Raw genomic sequence first — 15,531 nt, 5'->3', positions numbered from 1 at the left:
TGATTGGTGTTTATTGGGGTGTTTGGGGTTTATTGGGGTGATTGGGGTTTATTGGGGTGATTGGCGTTTATTGAGTGATCGGGGTTTATTGGGGTGATTGGGGTGTATTGGGGTGATTGGGGTTTATTGGGGGGATTGCGGTTTATTGGGGTGATTGGGGTTTATTGAGTGATTGGGGTTTATTGGGGTGATTGGGGTTTATTGAGTGATTGGGGTTTATTGGGGTGATTGGTGTTTATTGGGGTGATTGGGGTTTATTGGGGTGATTGGGGTTTATTGGGGTGATTGGGGTTTATTGGGGTGATTGGGGTGATTGGGGTTTATTGAGTGATTGGGGTTTATTGGGGTGATTGGTGTTTATTGGGGTGATTGGGGTTTATTGGGGTGATTGGTGTTTATTGGGGTGATTGGGGTTTATTGGTGTGATTGGGGTTTATTGGAGTGATTGGGGTTTGTTGGTGTGATTGGGATTTATTGGGGTGATTGGTGTTTATTGGGGTGATTGGGGTTTATTGGGGTGATTGGTGTTTATTAGGGTGATTGGGATTTATTGGGGAGATTGGGGTTTATTGGGGTGATTGGGGTTTATTGAGTGATTGCGGTTTATTGGGGGATTGGGGTTTATTGGGGTGATTGGGGTTTATTGAGTGATTGGGGTTTATTGGGGTGATTGGTGTTTATTGGGGTGATTGGGGTTTATTGGGGTGATTGGTGTTTATTGGGGTGATTGGGGCTTATTGGAGTGATTGGGGTTTATTGGGGGGATTGGGGTTTATTGGAGTGATTGGGGTTTATTTGGGGGATTGGGGTTTATTGGGGTGATTGGGGTTTATTGGGGTGATTGGTGTTTATTGGGGTGATTGGGGCTTATTGGAGTGATTGGGGTTTATTGGGGGGATTGGGGTTTATTGGGGTGATTGGGGTTTATTGGGGTGATTGGGGTTTATTGGGGTGATTGGTGTTTATTGGGGTGATTGGGGCTTATTGGAGTGATTGGGGTTTATTGGGGTGATTGGGGTTTATTGGGGGGATTGGGGTTTATTGGGGTGATTGGTGTTTATTGGGATGATTGGGGCTTATTGGAGTGATTGGGGTATATTGGGGGGATTGGGGTTTATTGGAGTGATTGGGGTTTATTGGGTGATTGGGGTTTATTGGGGTGATTGGGGTTTATTGGAGTGATTGGGGTTTATTAGGGGGATTCGGGTTTATTGGGGGGATTTGGGTTTATTGGGGTGATTGGGGTTTATTGGGGTGATTGGGGTTTATTGGGGGTGATTGGGGTTTATTGGAGTGATTGGGGTTTATTGGGGTGATTGGGGTTTATTGGGGGGATTGTGCTTTATTGGAGTGATTGGGGTTTATTGGAGTGATTGGGGTTTATTGGGGTGATTGGGGTTTATTGGGGTGATTGGGGTTTATTGGAGTGATTGGGGTTTATTGGGGTGATTGGGGTTTATTAGGGTGATTGGGGTTTATTGAGTGATTGGGGTTTATTGGGGTGATTGGGGTTTATTGGAGTGATTGGGGTTTATTGGAGTGATTGGGGTTTATTGGAGTGATTGGGGTTTATTGGGGTGATTGGGGTTTATTGGGGTGATTGGGGTTTATTGGGGTGATTGGGGTTTATTGGAGTGATTGGGGTTTATTGGGGTTTATTGGGGTGATTGTGGTTTATTGGGGGGATTGGGGTTTATTGGGGGGATTGGGGTTTATTGGGGGGATTGGGGTTTATTGGGGGGATTGGGGTTTATTGCGGGGATTGGGGTTTATTGGGGTGATTGGGGTTTATTGGGGTGATTGGGGTTTATTGGGGTGATTGGGGTTTTTTGGAGTGATTGGGGTTTATTGGGGTTTATTGGGGTGATTGGGGTTTATTGGAGTGATTGGGGTTTATTGGGGTGATTGGGGTTTATTGGGGTGATTGGGGTTTATTGGGGTGATTGGGGTTTATTGGAGTGATTGGGGTTTATTGAGGTGATTGGGGTTTATTGGGGGGATTGGGGTTTATTGGGGGGATTGGGGTTTATTGGGGGGATTGGGGTTTATTGGGGTGATTGGGGTTTATTGGAGTGATTGGGGTTTATTGGGGTGATTGGGGTTTATTGGAGTGAATGGGGTTTATTGGAGTGATTGGGGTTTATTGGGGTGATTGGGGTTTATTGGGGTTTATTGGGGATTATTGGAGTGATTGGGGTTTATTGGGGTGATTGGGGTTTATTGGGGTGATTGGGGTTTATTGGGGTGATTGGGGTTTATTGGAGTGAATGGGGTTTATTGGAGTGATTGGGGTTTATTGGGGTGATTGGGGTTTATTGGGGTGATTGGGGTTTATTGAGTGATTGGGGTTTATTGGGGTGATTGGGGTTTATTGGAGTGATTGGGGTTTATTGGAGTGATTGGGGTTTATTGGAGTGATTGGGGTTTATTGGGGTGATTGGGGTTTATTGGGGTGATTGGGGTTTATTGGGGTGATTGGGGTTTATTGGAGTGATTGGGGTTTATTGGGGTTTATTGGGGTGATTGGGGTTTATTGGGGGGGTTGGGGTTTATTGGGGGGATTGGGGTTTATTGGGGGGATTGGGGTTTATTGGGGGGATTGGGGTTTATTGCGGGGATTGGGGTTTATTGGGGTGATTGGGGTTTATTGGGGTGATTGGGGTTTATTGGGGTGATTGGGGTTTATTGGAGTGATTGGGGTTTATTGGGGTTTATTGGGGTGATTGGGGTTTATTGGAGTGATTGGGGTTTATTGGGGTGATTGGGGTGTATTGGGGTGATTGGGGTTTATTGGGGTGATTGGGGATTATTGGAGTGATTGGGATTTATTGGGGTTTATTGGGGTGATTGGGGTTTATTGGGGGGATTGGGGTTTATTGGGGGGATTGGGGTTTATTGGGGGGATTGGGGTTTATTGGGGTGATTGGGGTTTATTGGAGTGATTGGGGTTTATTGGGGTGTTTGGGGTTTGTTGGGGTTTATTGGGGATTATTGGAGTGATTGGGGTTTATTGGGGTGATTGGGGTTTATTGGGGTGATTGGGGTTTATTGGGATGATTGGGGTTTATTGGTGTGATTGGGGTTTATTGGAGTGATTGGGGTTTATTGGAGTGATAGGGGTTTATTGGGGTGATTGGGGTTTATTGGAGTGATTGGGGTTTATTGGAGTGATTGGGGTTTATTGGGGTGATTGGGGTTTATTGGGGTGATTGGGGTTTATTGGGGTGATTGGGGTTTATTGGAGTGATTGGGGTTTATTGGGGTTTATTGGGGTGATTGGGGTTTATTGGGGGGATTGGGGTTTATTGGGGGGATTGGGGTTTATTGGGGGGATTGGGGTTTATTGGGGGGATTGGGGTTTATTGGGGGGATTGGGGTTTATTGGGGTGATTGGGGTTTATTGGAGTGATTGGGGTTTATTGGGGTGATTGGGGTTTATTGGGGTTTATTGGGGATTATTGGAGTGATTGGGGTTTATTGGGGTGATTGGGGTTTATTGGGGTGATTAGGGTTTATTGGGGTGATTGGGGATTATTGGAGTGATTTGGGTTTATTCGGGTGATTGGGGTTTATTGGGGTGATTGTGGTTTATTGGGGTGATTGGGGTTTATTGGGGTGATTGGGGTTTATTGGGGTGATTGGGGTTTATTGGGGTGATTGGGGTTTATTGGGTTGATTGGGGTGATTGGGGTTTATTGAGGTGATTGGGGTTTTTTGAAGTGATTGGGGTTTATTGGGGGGATTGGGGTTTATTGGGGGATTGGGGTTTATTGGGGGGATTGGGGGGATTGGGGTTTATTGGGGTGATTGGGGTTTATTGGGGTGATTGGGGTTTATTGGGGTGATTGGGGTTTATTGGGGTGATTGGTGTTTATTGGGGTGATTGGGGTTTATTGGGGTGATTGGGGTTTAATGGAGTGATTGGGGTTTATTGGGGGGATTGGGGTTTATTGGGGGGATTGGGGTTTATTGGGGTGATTGGGGTTTATTGGGGTCATTGGGGTTTATTGGGGTGATTGGGGTTTATTGGAGTGATTGGTGTTTATTGGGGTTTATTGGGGTGATTGGGTTTTATTGGGGGGATTGGGGTTTATTGGGGGGATTGGGGTTTATTGGGGGGATTGGTGTTTATTGGGGTGATTGGGGTTTATTGGGGGGATTGGGGTTTATTGGGGGGATTGGGGTTTATTGGGGTGATTGGGGTTTATTGGGGTGATTGGGGTTATTAGGGTTTATTGGGGTGATTGGGGTTTATTGGGGTTTATTGGAGTGATTGGGGTTTATTGGTGAGATTGGGGTTTATTGGAGTGATTTGGGTTTATTGGGGTGATTGGGGTTTATTGGGGTGATTGGGGTTTATTGGGGTGATTGGTGTTTATTGGGGTGATTGGGGTTTATTGGGGTGATTGGGGTTTAATGGAGTGATTGGGGTTTATTGGGGGGATTGGGGTTTATTGGGGGGATTGGGGTTTATTGGGGGGATTGGGGTTTATTGGGGTGATTGGGGTTTATTGGAGTGATTGGTGTTTATTGGGGTTTATTGGGGTGATTGGGTTTTATTGGGGGGATTGGGGTTTATTGGGGGGATTGGGGTTTATTGGGGGGATTGGTGTTTATTGGGGTGATTGGGGTTTATTGGGGGGATTGGGGTTTATTGGGGGGATTGGGGTTTATTGGGGTGATTGGGGTTTATTGGGGTGATTGGGGTTATTAGGGTTTATTGGGGTGATTGGGGTTTATTGGGGTTTATTGGAGTGATTGGGGTTTATTGGTGAGATTGGGGTTTATTGGAGTGATTTGGGTTTATTGGGGTGATTGGGGTTTATTGGGGTGATTGGGGTTTATTGGGGGGATTGGGGTTTATTGGGGGGATTGGGGTTTATTGGGGGGATTGGGGTTTATTGGGGTGATTGGGGTTTATTGGGGTGATTTAGGTTTATTGGAGTGATTGGGGTTTATTGGGGTGATTGTGGTTTATTGGGGTGATTGGGGTTTATTGGAGTGATTGGGGTTTATTGGGGTGATTGGGGTTTATTGGGGTGATTGGGGTTTATTGGGGTGATTGGGGTTTATTGGGGTGATTGGGGTTTATTGGGGTGATTGGGGTTTATTGGAGTGATTGGGGTTTATTGGGGTGATTGTGGTTTATTGAGTGATTGGGGTTTATTGGAGTAATTGGGGTTTATTTGGGTGATTGGGGTTTATTGGGGTGATTGGGGTTTATTGGGGTGATTGGGGTTTATTGGAGTGATTGGGGTTTATTGAGTGATTGGGGTTTATTGGGGTGATTGTGGTTTATTGAGTGATTGGGGTTTATTGGGGTGATTGGTGTTTATTGGGTGATTGGGGTTTATTGGGGTGATAGGGGTTTATTGGGGTGATTGGGGTTTATTGGAGTGATTGGGGTTTATTGGGGGGATTGGGGTTTATTGGGGTGATTGGGGTTTATTGGGGTTTATTGGAGTGATTGGGGTTTATTGGGGGGATTGGGGTTTATTGGGGTGATTGGGGTTTATTGGGGTGATTGGGGTTTATTGGGGGGATTGGGGTTTATTGGGGTGACTGGGGTTTATTGGGGTGATTGGGGTTTAATGGAGTGATTGGGGTTTATTGGGGGGATTGGGGTTTATTGGGGGGATTGGGGTTTATTGGGGTGATTGGGGTTTATTGGGGGGATTGGGGTTTATTGGGGTGATTGGGGTTTATTGGGGTGATTGGGGTTTATTGGAGTGATTGGGGTTTATTGGGGTGATTGTGGTTTATTGGGGTGATTGGGGTTTATTGGAGTGATTGGGGATTATTGGGGTGATTGGGGTTTATTGGGGTGATTTAGGTTTATTGGAGTGATTGGGGTTTATTGGGGTGATTGTGGTTTATTGGGGTGATTGGGGTTTATTGGAGTGATTGGGGTTTATTGGGGTGATTGGGGTTTATTGGGGTGATTGGGGTTTATTGGGGTGATTGGGGTTTATTGGGGTGATTGGGGTTTATTGGGGTGATTGGGGTTTATTGGAGTGATTGGGGTTTATTGGGGTGATTGTGGTTTATTGAGTGATTGGGGTTTATTGGAGTAATTGGGGTTTATTTGGGTGATTGGGGTTTATTGGGGTGATTGGGGTTTATTGGGGTGATTGGGGTTTATTGGAGTGATTGGGGTTTATTGAGTGATTGGGGTTTATTGGGGTGATTGTGGTTTATTGAGTGATTGGGGTTTATTGGGGTGATTGGTGTTTATTGGGTGATTGGGGTTTATTGGGGTGATAGGGGTTTATTGGGGTGATTGGGGTTTATTGGAGTGATTGGGGTTTATTGGGGGGATTGGGGTTTATTGGGGTGATTGGGGTTTATTGGGGTTTATTGGAGTGATTGGGGTTTATTGGGGGGATTGGGGTTTATTGGGGTGATTGGGGTGATTGGGGTTTATTGGGGTGATTGGGGTTTATTGGGGGGATTGGGGTTTATTGGGGTGATTGGGGTTTATTGGGGTGATTGGGGTTTAATGGAGTGATTGGGGTTTATTGGGGGGATTGGGGTTTATTGGGGGGATTGGGGTTTATTGGGGTGATTGTGGTTTATTGGGGGGATTGGGGTTTATTGGGGTGATTGGGGTTTATTGGGGTGATTGGGGTTTATTGGAGTGATTGGGGTTTATTGGGGTGATTGTGGTTTATTGGGGTGATTGGGGTTTATTGGAGTGATTGGGGATTATTGGGGTGATTGGGGTTTATTGGGGTGATTGTGGTTTATTGGGGTGATTGGGGTTTATTGGAGTGATGGGGGTGTATTGAGTGATTGGGGTTTATTGGGGTGATTGGGGTTTATTGAGTGATTGGGGTTTATTGGGGTGATTGGGGTTTATTGGGTGATTGGGGTTTATTGGGGTGATAGGGGTTTATTGGGGTGATTGGGGTTTATTGGAGTGATTGGGGTTTATTGGGGGGATTGGGGTTTATTTTGGGGATTGGGGTTTATTGGGGTGATTGGGGTTTATTGGGGTGATTGGGGTTTATTGGGGTGATTGGGGTTTATTGGGGTGATTGGGGTTTATTGGGGTGATTGGGGTTTATTGGAGTGATTGGGGTTTATTGGGGTTTATTGGGGTGATTGGGGTTTATTGGCGTGATTGGGGTTTATTGGAGTGATTGGGGTTTATTGGGGGGATTGGGGTTTATTGGGGTGATTGGGGTGATTGGGGTTTATTGGGGTGATTGGGGTTTATTGGAGTGATTGGGGTTTATTGGGGGGATTAGGGCTTATTGGGGGGATTGGGGTTTATTGGGGGGATTGGGGGGATTGGGGTTTATTGGGGTGATTGGGGTGATTGGGGTTTATTGGAGTGCTTGGGGTTTATTGGGGTTTATTGGGGTGATTGGGGTTTATTGGGGTTTATTGGGGTGATTGGGGTTTATTGGAGTGATTGGGGTTTATTGGGGTGATTGTGGTTTATTGGGGGATTGGGGTTTATTGAGGGGATTGGGGTTTATTGGGGTGATTGGGGTTTATTGGTGGTTTGGGGTTTATTGGGGGGATTGGGGTTTATTGGGGGGATTGGGGTTTATTGGGGTGATTGGGGTTTATTGGGGTGATTGGGGTTTAATGAGTGATTGGGGTTTATTGGGGTGATTGGGGTTTATTGGTGTGATTGGGGTTTATTGGAGTGATTGGGGTTTATTGGGGGGATTGGGGTTTATTGGGGTGATTCGGGTGATTGGGGTTTATTGGGGTGATTGGGGTTTATTGGAGTGATTGGGGTTTATTGGGGGGATTAGGGCTTATTGGGGGGATTGGGGTTTATTGGGGGGATTGGGGGGATTGGGGTTTATCGGGGTGATTGGGGTGATTGGGGTTTATTGGAGTGCTTGGGGTTTATTGGGGTTTATTGGGGTGATTGGGGTTTATTGGGGTTTATTGGGGTGATTGGGGTTTATTGGAGTGATTGGGATTTATTGGGGTGATTGTGGTTTATTGGGGGATTGGGGTTTATTGAGGGGATTGGGGTTTATTGGGGTGATTGGGGTTTATTGGTGGTTTGGGCTTTATTGGGGGGTTTGGGGTTTATTGGGGGGATTGGGGTTTATTGGGGTGATTGGGGTTTATTGGGGTGATTGGGGTTTAATGAGTGATTGGGGTTTATTGGGGTGATTGGGGTTTATTGGGGTTTATTGAGTGATTGGGGTTTATTGGGGGATTGGGGTTTATTGGGGTGATTGGGGTTTATTGGGGTGATTGGGGTTTATTGGGGGGATTGGGGTTTATTGGGTGATTGGGGTTTATTGGGGGATTGGGGTTTATTGGGGGATTGGGGTTTATTGGGGGGATTGGGGTTTATTGGGGTGATTGGGGTTTATTGGGGTGATTGGGGTTTAATGAGTGATTGGGGTTTATTGGGGTGATTGGGGTTTATTGGGGTTTATTGAGTGATTGGGGTTTATTGGGGGGATTGGGGTTTATTGGGGTGATTGGGGTTTATTGGGGTGATTGGGGTTTATTGGGGGGATTGGGGTTTATTGGGGTGATTGGGGTTTATTGGGGGATTGGGGTTTATTGGGGGGATTGGGGTTTATTGGGGTGATTGGGGTGATTGGGGTTTATTGGGATTTATTGGGGTGATTGGGGTTTATTGGGGTTTTTGGGGTTTATTGAGTGATTGGGGTTTATTGGGGAGATTGGGGTTTATTGGGGTGATTTGGGTTTATTGAGTGATTGGGGTTTATTGGGGTGATTGGGGTTTATTGGGTGATTGGGGTTTATTGAGTGATTGGGGTCTATTGGGGGGATTGGCGTTTATTGGGATGATTGGGGTTTATTGGAGTGATTGGGGTTTAATGGGGTGATTGGGTTTTATTGAGTGCTTGGGGTTTATTGGGGTAATTGGGGTTTATTGGGGTTTATTGGAGTGATTGGGGTTTATTGGTGTGATTGGGGTTTATTGGAGTGATTTGGGTTTATTGGGGTGATTGGGGTTTATTGAGGTGATTGGGGTTTATTGGGGTGATAGGGGTGATTGGGGTGATTGGGGTTTATTGGGGTGATTGGGGTTTATTGGGGTGATTGGGGTGATTGGGGTTTATTGGGGTGATTGGGGTTTATTGGAGTGATTGGGGTTTATTGGGGTGATTGGGGTTTATTGGAGGGATTGGGGTTTATTGGGGGGATTGGGGTTTATTGTGGGGATTGGGGTTTATTGGGGTGATTGGGGTTTATTGGGGTGATTGGGGTTTATTGGGGTGATTGGGGTTTATTGGGGTGATTGGGGTTTATTGCAGTGATTGGGGTTTATTGGGGTGATTGGGGTTTATTGAGTGATTGGGGTTTATTGGGGTGATTGGGGTTTATTGGGTGATTGGGGTTTATTGGGGTGATTGGGGTTTATTGGGGTGATTGGGGTTTATTGGAGTGATTGGGGTTTATTGGGGGGATTGGGGTTTATTGGGGGGGATTGGGGTTTATTGGGGTGATTGGGGTTTATTGGGGGATTGGTGTATATTGGAGTGATTGGGGTTTATTGGGGTTTATTGGGGTGATTGGGGTTTATTGGGGTGATTGGGGTTTATTGGAGTGATTGGGGTTTATTGGGGGAATTGGGGTTTATTGGGGTGATTGGGGTGATTGGGGTTTATTGGGGTGATTGGGGTTTATTGGAGTGATTGGGGTTTATTGGGGGGATTAGGGTTTATTGGGGGCATTGGGGTTTATTGGGGGGATTGGGGGGATTTGGGTTTATTGGGGTGATTGGGGTGATTGGGGTTTATTGGAGTGATTGTGGTTTATTGGGGTTTATTGGGGTGATTGGGGTTTATTGGGGTGATTGGGGCTTATTGGAGTGATTGGGGTTCATTGGGGTGATTGGGGTTTATTGGCGTGATTGGGGTTTATTGGAGTGATTGGGGTTTATTGGGGGGATTGGGGTTTATTGGGGTGATTCGGGTGATTGGGGTTTATTGGGGTGATTGGGGTTTATTGGAGTGATTGGGGTTTATTGGGGGGATTAGGGCTTATTGGGGGGATTGGGGTTTATTGGGGGGATTGGGGGGATTGGGGTTTATTGGGGTGATTGGGGTGATTGGGGTTTATTGGAGTGCTTGGGGTTTATTGGGGTTTATTGGGGTGATTGGGGTTTATTGGGGTTTATTGGGGTGATTGGGGTTTATTGGAGTGATTGGGGTTTATTGGGGTGATTGTGGTTTATTGGGGGATTGGGGTTTATTGAGGGGATTGGGGTTTATTGGGGTGATTGGGGTTTATTGGTGGTTTGGGCTTTATTGGGGGGATTGGGGTTTATTGGGGGGATTGGGGTTTATTGGGGTGATTGGGGTTTATTGGGGTGATTGGGATTTAATGAGTGATTGGGGTTTATTGGGGTGATTGGGGTTTATTGGGGTTTATTGAGTGATTGGGGTTTATTGGGGGGATTGGGGTTTATTGGGGTGATTGGGGTTTATTGGGGTGATTGGGGTTTATTGGGGGGATTGGGGTTTATTGGTTGATTGGGGTTTATTGGGGGATTGGGGTTTATTGGGGGGATTGGGGTTTATTGGGGTGATTGGGGTTTATTGGGGGGATTGGGTTTATTGGGGTTATTGGGGTTTATTTGTGTGATTGGGGTTTATTGAGTGATTGGGGTTTATTGGGGGGATTGGGGTTTTTTGGGGTGATTGGGATTTATTGGGGTGATTGGGGTTTATTGGGATTTATTGGGGTGATTGGGGTTTATTGGGGTGATTGGGGTTTATTGAGTGATTGGGGTTTATTGGGGAGATTGGGGTTTATTGGGGTGATTGGGGTTTATTGAGTGATTGGGGTTTATTGGGGTGATTGGGGTTTATTGGATGATTGGGGTTTATTGAGTGATTGGGGTCTATTGGGGGGATTGGCGTTTATTGGGATGATTGGGGTTTATTGGAGTGATTGGGGTTTAATGGGGTGATTGGGGTTTATTGAGTGCTTGGGGTTTATTGGGGTGATTGGGGTTTATTGGGGTTTATTGGAGTGATTGGGGTTTATTGGTGTGATTGGGGTTTATTGGAGTGATTTGGGTTTATTGGGGTGATTGGGGTTTATTGAGGTGATTGGGGTTTATTGGGGTGATAGGGGTGATTGGGGTTTATTGGGGTGATTGGGGTTTATTGGGGTGATTGGGGTGATTGGGGTTTATTGGGGTGATTGGGGTTTATTGGAGTGATTGGGGTTTATTGGGGTGATTGGGGTTTATTGGAGGGATTGGGGTTTATTGGGGGGATTGGGGTTTATTGTGGGGATTGGGGTTTATTGGGGTGATTGGGGTTTATTGGGGTGATTGGGGTTTATTGGGGTGATTGGGGTTTATTGCAGTGATTGGTGTTTATTGGGGTGATTGGGGTTTATTGAGTGATTGGGGTTTATTGGGGTGATTGGGGTTTATTGGGTGATTGGGGTTTATTGGGGTGATTGGGGTTTATTGGGGTGATTGGGGTTTATTGGAGTGATTGGGGTTTATTGGGGGGATTGGGGTTTATTGGGGGATTGGGGTTTATTGGGGTGATTGGGGTTTATTGGGGGATTGGTGTATATTGGAGTGATTGCGGTTTATTGGGGTTTATTGGGGTGATTGGGGTTTATTGGGGTGATTGGGGTTTATTGGAGTGATTGGGGTTTATTGGGGGGATTCGGGTTTATTGGGGTGATTGGGGTGATTGGGGTTTATTGGGGTGATTGGGGTTTATTGGAGTGATTGGGGTTTATTGGGGGGATTAGGGTTTATTGGGGGCATTGGGGTTTATTGGGGGGATTGGGGGGATTTGGGTTTATTGGGGTGATTGGGGTGATTGGGGTTTATTGGAGTGATTGTGGTTTATTGGGGTTTATTGGGGTGATTGGGGTTTATTGGGGTGATTGGGGTTTATTGGGGGGATTGGGGTTTATTGGGGTATTGGGGTTTATTGGGGGGATTGGGGTTTATTGGGGGGATTGGGGGGATTGGGGTTTATTGGGGTGATTGGGGTTTATTGGGGTGATTGGGGTTTATTGGGGTGATTGGGGTTTATTGGAGTGATTGGGGTTTATTGGGGTTATTGGGGTGATTGGGGTTTATTGGGGGTTTGGGGTTTATTGGGGGATTGGGGTTTATTGGGGGGATTGGAGTTTATTGGGGAGATTGGGGGGATTGGGGTTTATTGGGGTGATTGGGGTTTATTGGGGTGATTGGGGTTTATTGGGGTTTATTGGGGTGATTGGGGTTTATTGGGGTTTATTGGAGTGGTTGGGGTTTATTGGGGTGATTGGGGTTCATTGGGGGGATTGGGGTTTATTGGGGTGATTGGGGTTTATTGGCGTGATTGGGGTCTATTGGGGTGATTGGGGTTTATTGGGGTGATTGGGGTTTATTGGGGTGATTGGGGTTTATTGGGCTGATTGGGGTTTATTGGGGGGATTGGGGTTTATTGGGGTGATTGGGGATTATTGGGGTGATTGGTGTTTATTGGGGTGATTGGTGTTTATTGGGGGATTGGGGTTTATTGGGGTGATTGGGGTTTATTGGGGTGATTGGGGCTTATTCGGGTGATTGGTGTTTATTGGGGTGATTGGGGTTTATTGGGGGGATTGGGGTTTATTGGGGTGATTGGGGTTTATTGGGGTGATTGGGGTTTATTGTAGTGATTGGGGTTTATTGGGGTTTATTGGGGTGATTGGGGTTTATTGGGGTTTATTGGAGGGATTGGGGTTTATTGGGGTAATTAGGGTTTATTGGGGTGATTGGGGTTTATTGGGGTGATTGGGGTTTATTGGAGTGATTGGGTTTATTGGGGTGATTGGGGTTTATTGGGGTGATTGGGGTTTATTGGTGTGATTGGTGTTTATTGGGGTTTATTGGGGTTTGTTGGGGTGATTGGGGTTTATTGGGGGATTGGGGTTTATTGGGGGGATTGGGGTTTATTGGGGTGATTGGGGTTTATTGGGGTTTATTGGGATTTATTGGGGTGATTGGGGTTTATTGGGGTGATTGGGGTTTATTGGGGTTTATTGGGGTGATTGGGGTTTATTGGGGTTTATTGGGGTTTATTGGGGTGATTGGGGTTTATTGTCTTTATAGTCTTACTTCGGTGGTAGGCAAAGTAATGGAAAGGGTACTGAAGGATAGGATTTCTGAGCATCTGGAAAGACACTGCTTGATTAGGGATAGTCAGCACGGATTTGTGAGGGGTAGGTCTTGCCTTACAAATCTTATTGAATTCTTTGAGGAGGTGACCAAGCATGTGGATGAAGGTAAAGCAGTGGATGTAGTGTACATGGATTTTAGTAAGGCATTTGATAAAGTTCCCCATGGTAGGCTTCTGCACAAAGTAAGGAGGCATGGGATAGTGGGAAATTTGGCCAGTTGGATAACGAACTGGCTAACCGATAGAAGTCAGAGAGTGGTGGTGGATGGCAAATATTCAGCCTGGATCCCAGTTACCAGTGGTGTACCGCAGGGATCAGTTCTGGGTCCTCTGCTGTTTGTGATTTTCATTAATGACTTGGATGAGGGAGTTGAAGGGTGGGTCAGTAAATTTGCAGACGATACGAAGATTGGTGGAGTTGTGGATAGTAAGGAGGGCTGTTGTCGGCTGCAAAGAGACATAGATAGGATGCAGAGCTGGGCTGAGAAGTGGCAGATGGAGTTTAACCCTGAAAAGTGTGAGGTTGTCCATTTTGGAAGGACAAATATGAATGCGGAATACAGGGTTAACGGTAGAGTTCTTGGCATTGTGGAGGAGCAGAGAGACCTTGGGGTCTATGTTCATACATCTTTGAAAGTTGCCACTCAAGTGGATAGAGCTGTGAAGAAGGCCTATGGTGTGCTCGCGTTCATTAACAGAGGGATTGAATTTAAGAGCCGTGAGGTGATGATGCAGCTGTACAAAACTTTGGTAAGGCCACATTTGGAGTACTGTGTACAGTTCTGGTCGCCTCATTTTAGGAAGGATGTGGAAGCTCTGGAAAAGGTGCAAAGAAGATTTACCAGGATGTTGCCTGGAATGGAGAGTAGGTCTTACGAGGAAAGGTTGAGGGTGCTAGGCCTTTTCTCATTAGAGCGGAGAAGGATGAGGGGCGACTTGATAGAGGTTTATAAGATGATCAGGGGAATAGATAGAGTAGACAGTCAGAGACTTTTTCCCCAGGTGGAACACACCATTACAAGGGGACATAAATTTAAGGTGAAAGGTGGAAGATATAGGAGGGATATCAGAGGTAGGTTCTTTACCCAGAGAGTAGTGGGGGCATGGAATGCACTGCCTGTGGAAGTAGTTGAGTCGGAAACATTAGTGACCTTCAAGCAGCTGTTGGATAGGTACATGGATTACGGGAAAATTATATAGTGTAGATTTATTTGTTCTTAAGGGCAGCACGGTAGCATTGTGGATAGCACAATTGCTTCACAGATCCATGGTCCCAGGTTCGATTTCGGCTTGGGTCATTGTCTGTGCGGAGTCTGCACGTCCTCCCCGTGTCTGCGTGGGTTTCCTCCGGGTGCTCCGGTTTCCTCCCACAGTCCAAAGATGTGCAGGTTAGGTGAATTGGCCAATGATAAATTGCCCTTAATGTCCAAAATTGCCCTTGGTGTTGGGTGGAGGTGTTGAGTTTGGGTAGGGTGCTCTTTCCAAGAGCTGGTGCAGACTCAGGGGGCCGAATGGCCTCCTTCTGCATTGTAGATTCAATGATAATCTATGATTAATCTAGGACAAAGGTTCGGCACAACATCGTGGGCCGAAGGGCCTGTTCTGTGCTGTATTTTCTATGTTCTATGTTCTATTGGGGTTTATTGGGGTTTATTGGGGGATTGGGGTTTATTGGGGGGATTGGGGTTTATTGGGGGGATTGGGGTTTATTGGGGAATTGGGGTTTATTGGTGTTTATTGGGGTTTGTTGGGGTTTATTGGGGTGATTGGGGTTCATTGGGGGGATTGGGGTTTATTGGGGTGATTGGGGTTTATTGGGGTGATTGGGGTTTATTGGGGTTTATTGGGGTGATTGGGGTTTATTGGGGTTTATTGGGGGGATTGGGGTTTATTGGGGGGATTGGGGGGATTGGGGTTTATTGGGGGATTGGGGTTTATTGGGGTTTATTGGGGTTTATTGGGGTTTATTGGGGTGATTGGGGTTTATTGGGGTGATTAGGGTTTATTGGGGTTTATTGGGGTTTATTGGGGTGATTGGGGTTTATTGGGGGGATTGGGGTTTATTGGGGTGATTGGGGTTTATTGGGGTGATTGGGGTTTATTGGGGTTTATTGGGATTTAACATAGAACATAGAACAATACAGCGCAGTACAGGCCCTTCGGCCCACGATGTTGCACCGAAACAAAAGCCATCCAACCTACACTATGCCATTATCATCCATATGTTTATCCAATAAACTTTTAAATGCCCTCAATGTTGGCGAGTTCACCACTGTAGCAGGTAGGGCATTCCACGGCCAAACTACTCTTTGCGTAAAGAACCTACCTCTGACCTCTGTCCTATATCTATTACCCCTCAGTTTAAAGTTATGTCCCCTCGTGCCAGCCATATCCA

Source organism: Scyliorhinus torazame, chromosome 29 (genome assembly GCF_047496885.1).
Source record: "Scyliorhinus torazame isolate Kashiwa2021f chromosome 29, sScyTor2.1, whole genome shotgun sequence".
Lineage (NCBI taxonomy): Eukaryota > Metazoa > Chordata > Chondrichthyes > Carcharhiniformes > Scyliorhinidae > Scyliorhinus > Scyliorhinus torazame.
The sequence above is the reverse complement of the archived record's forward strand: the minus strand, read 5'-3'. Positions refer to the sequence as shown.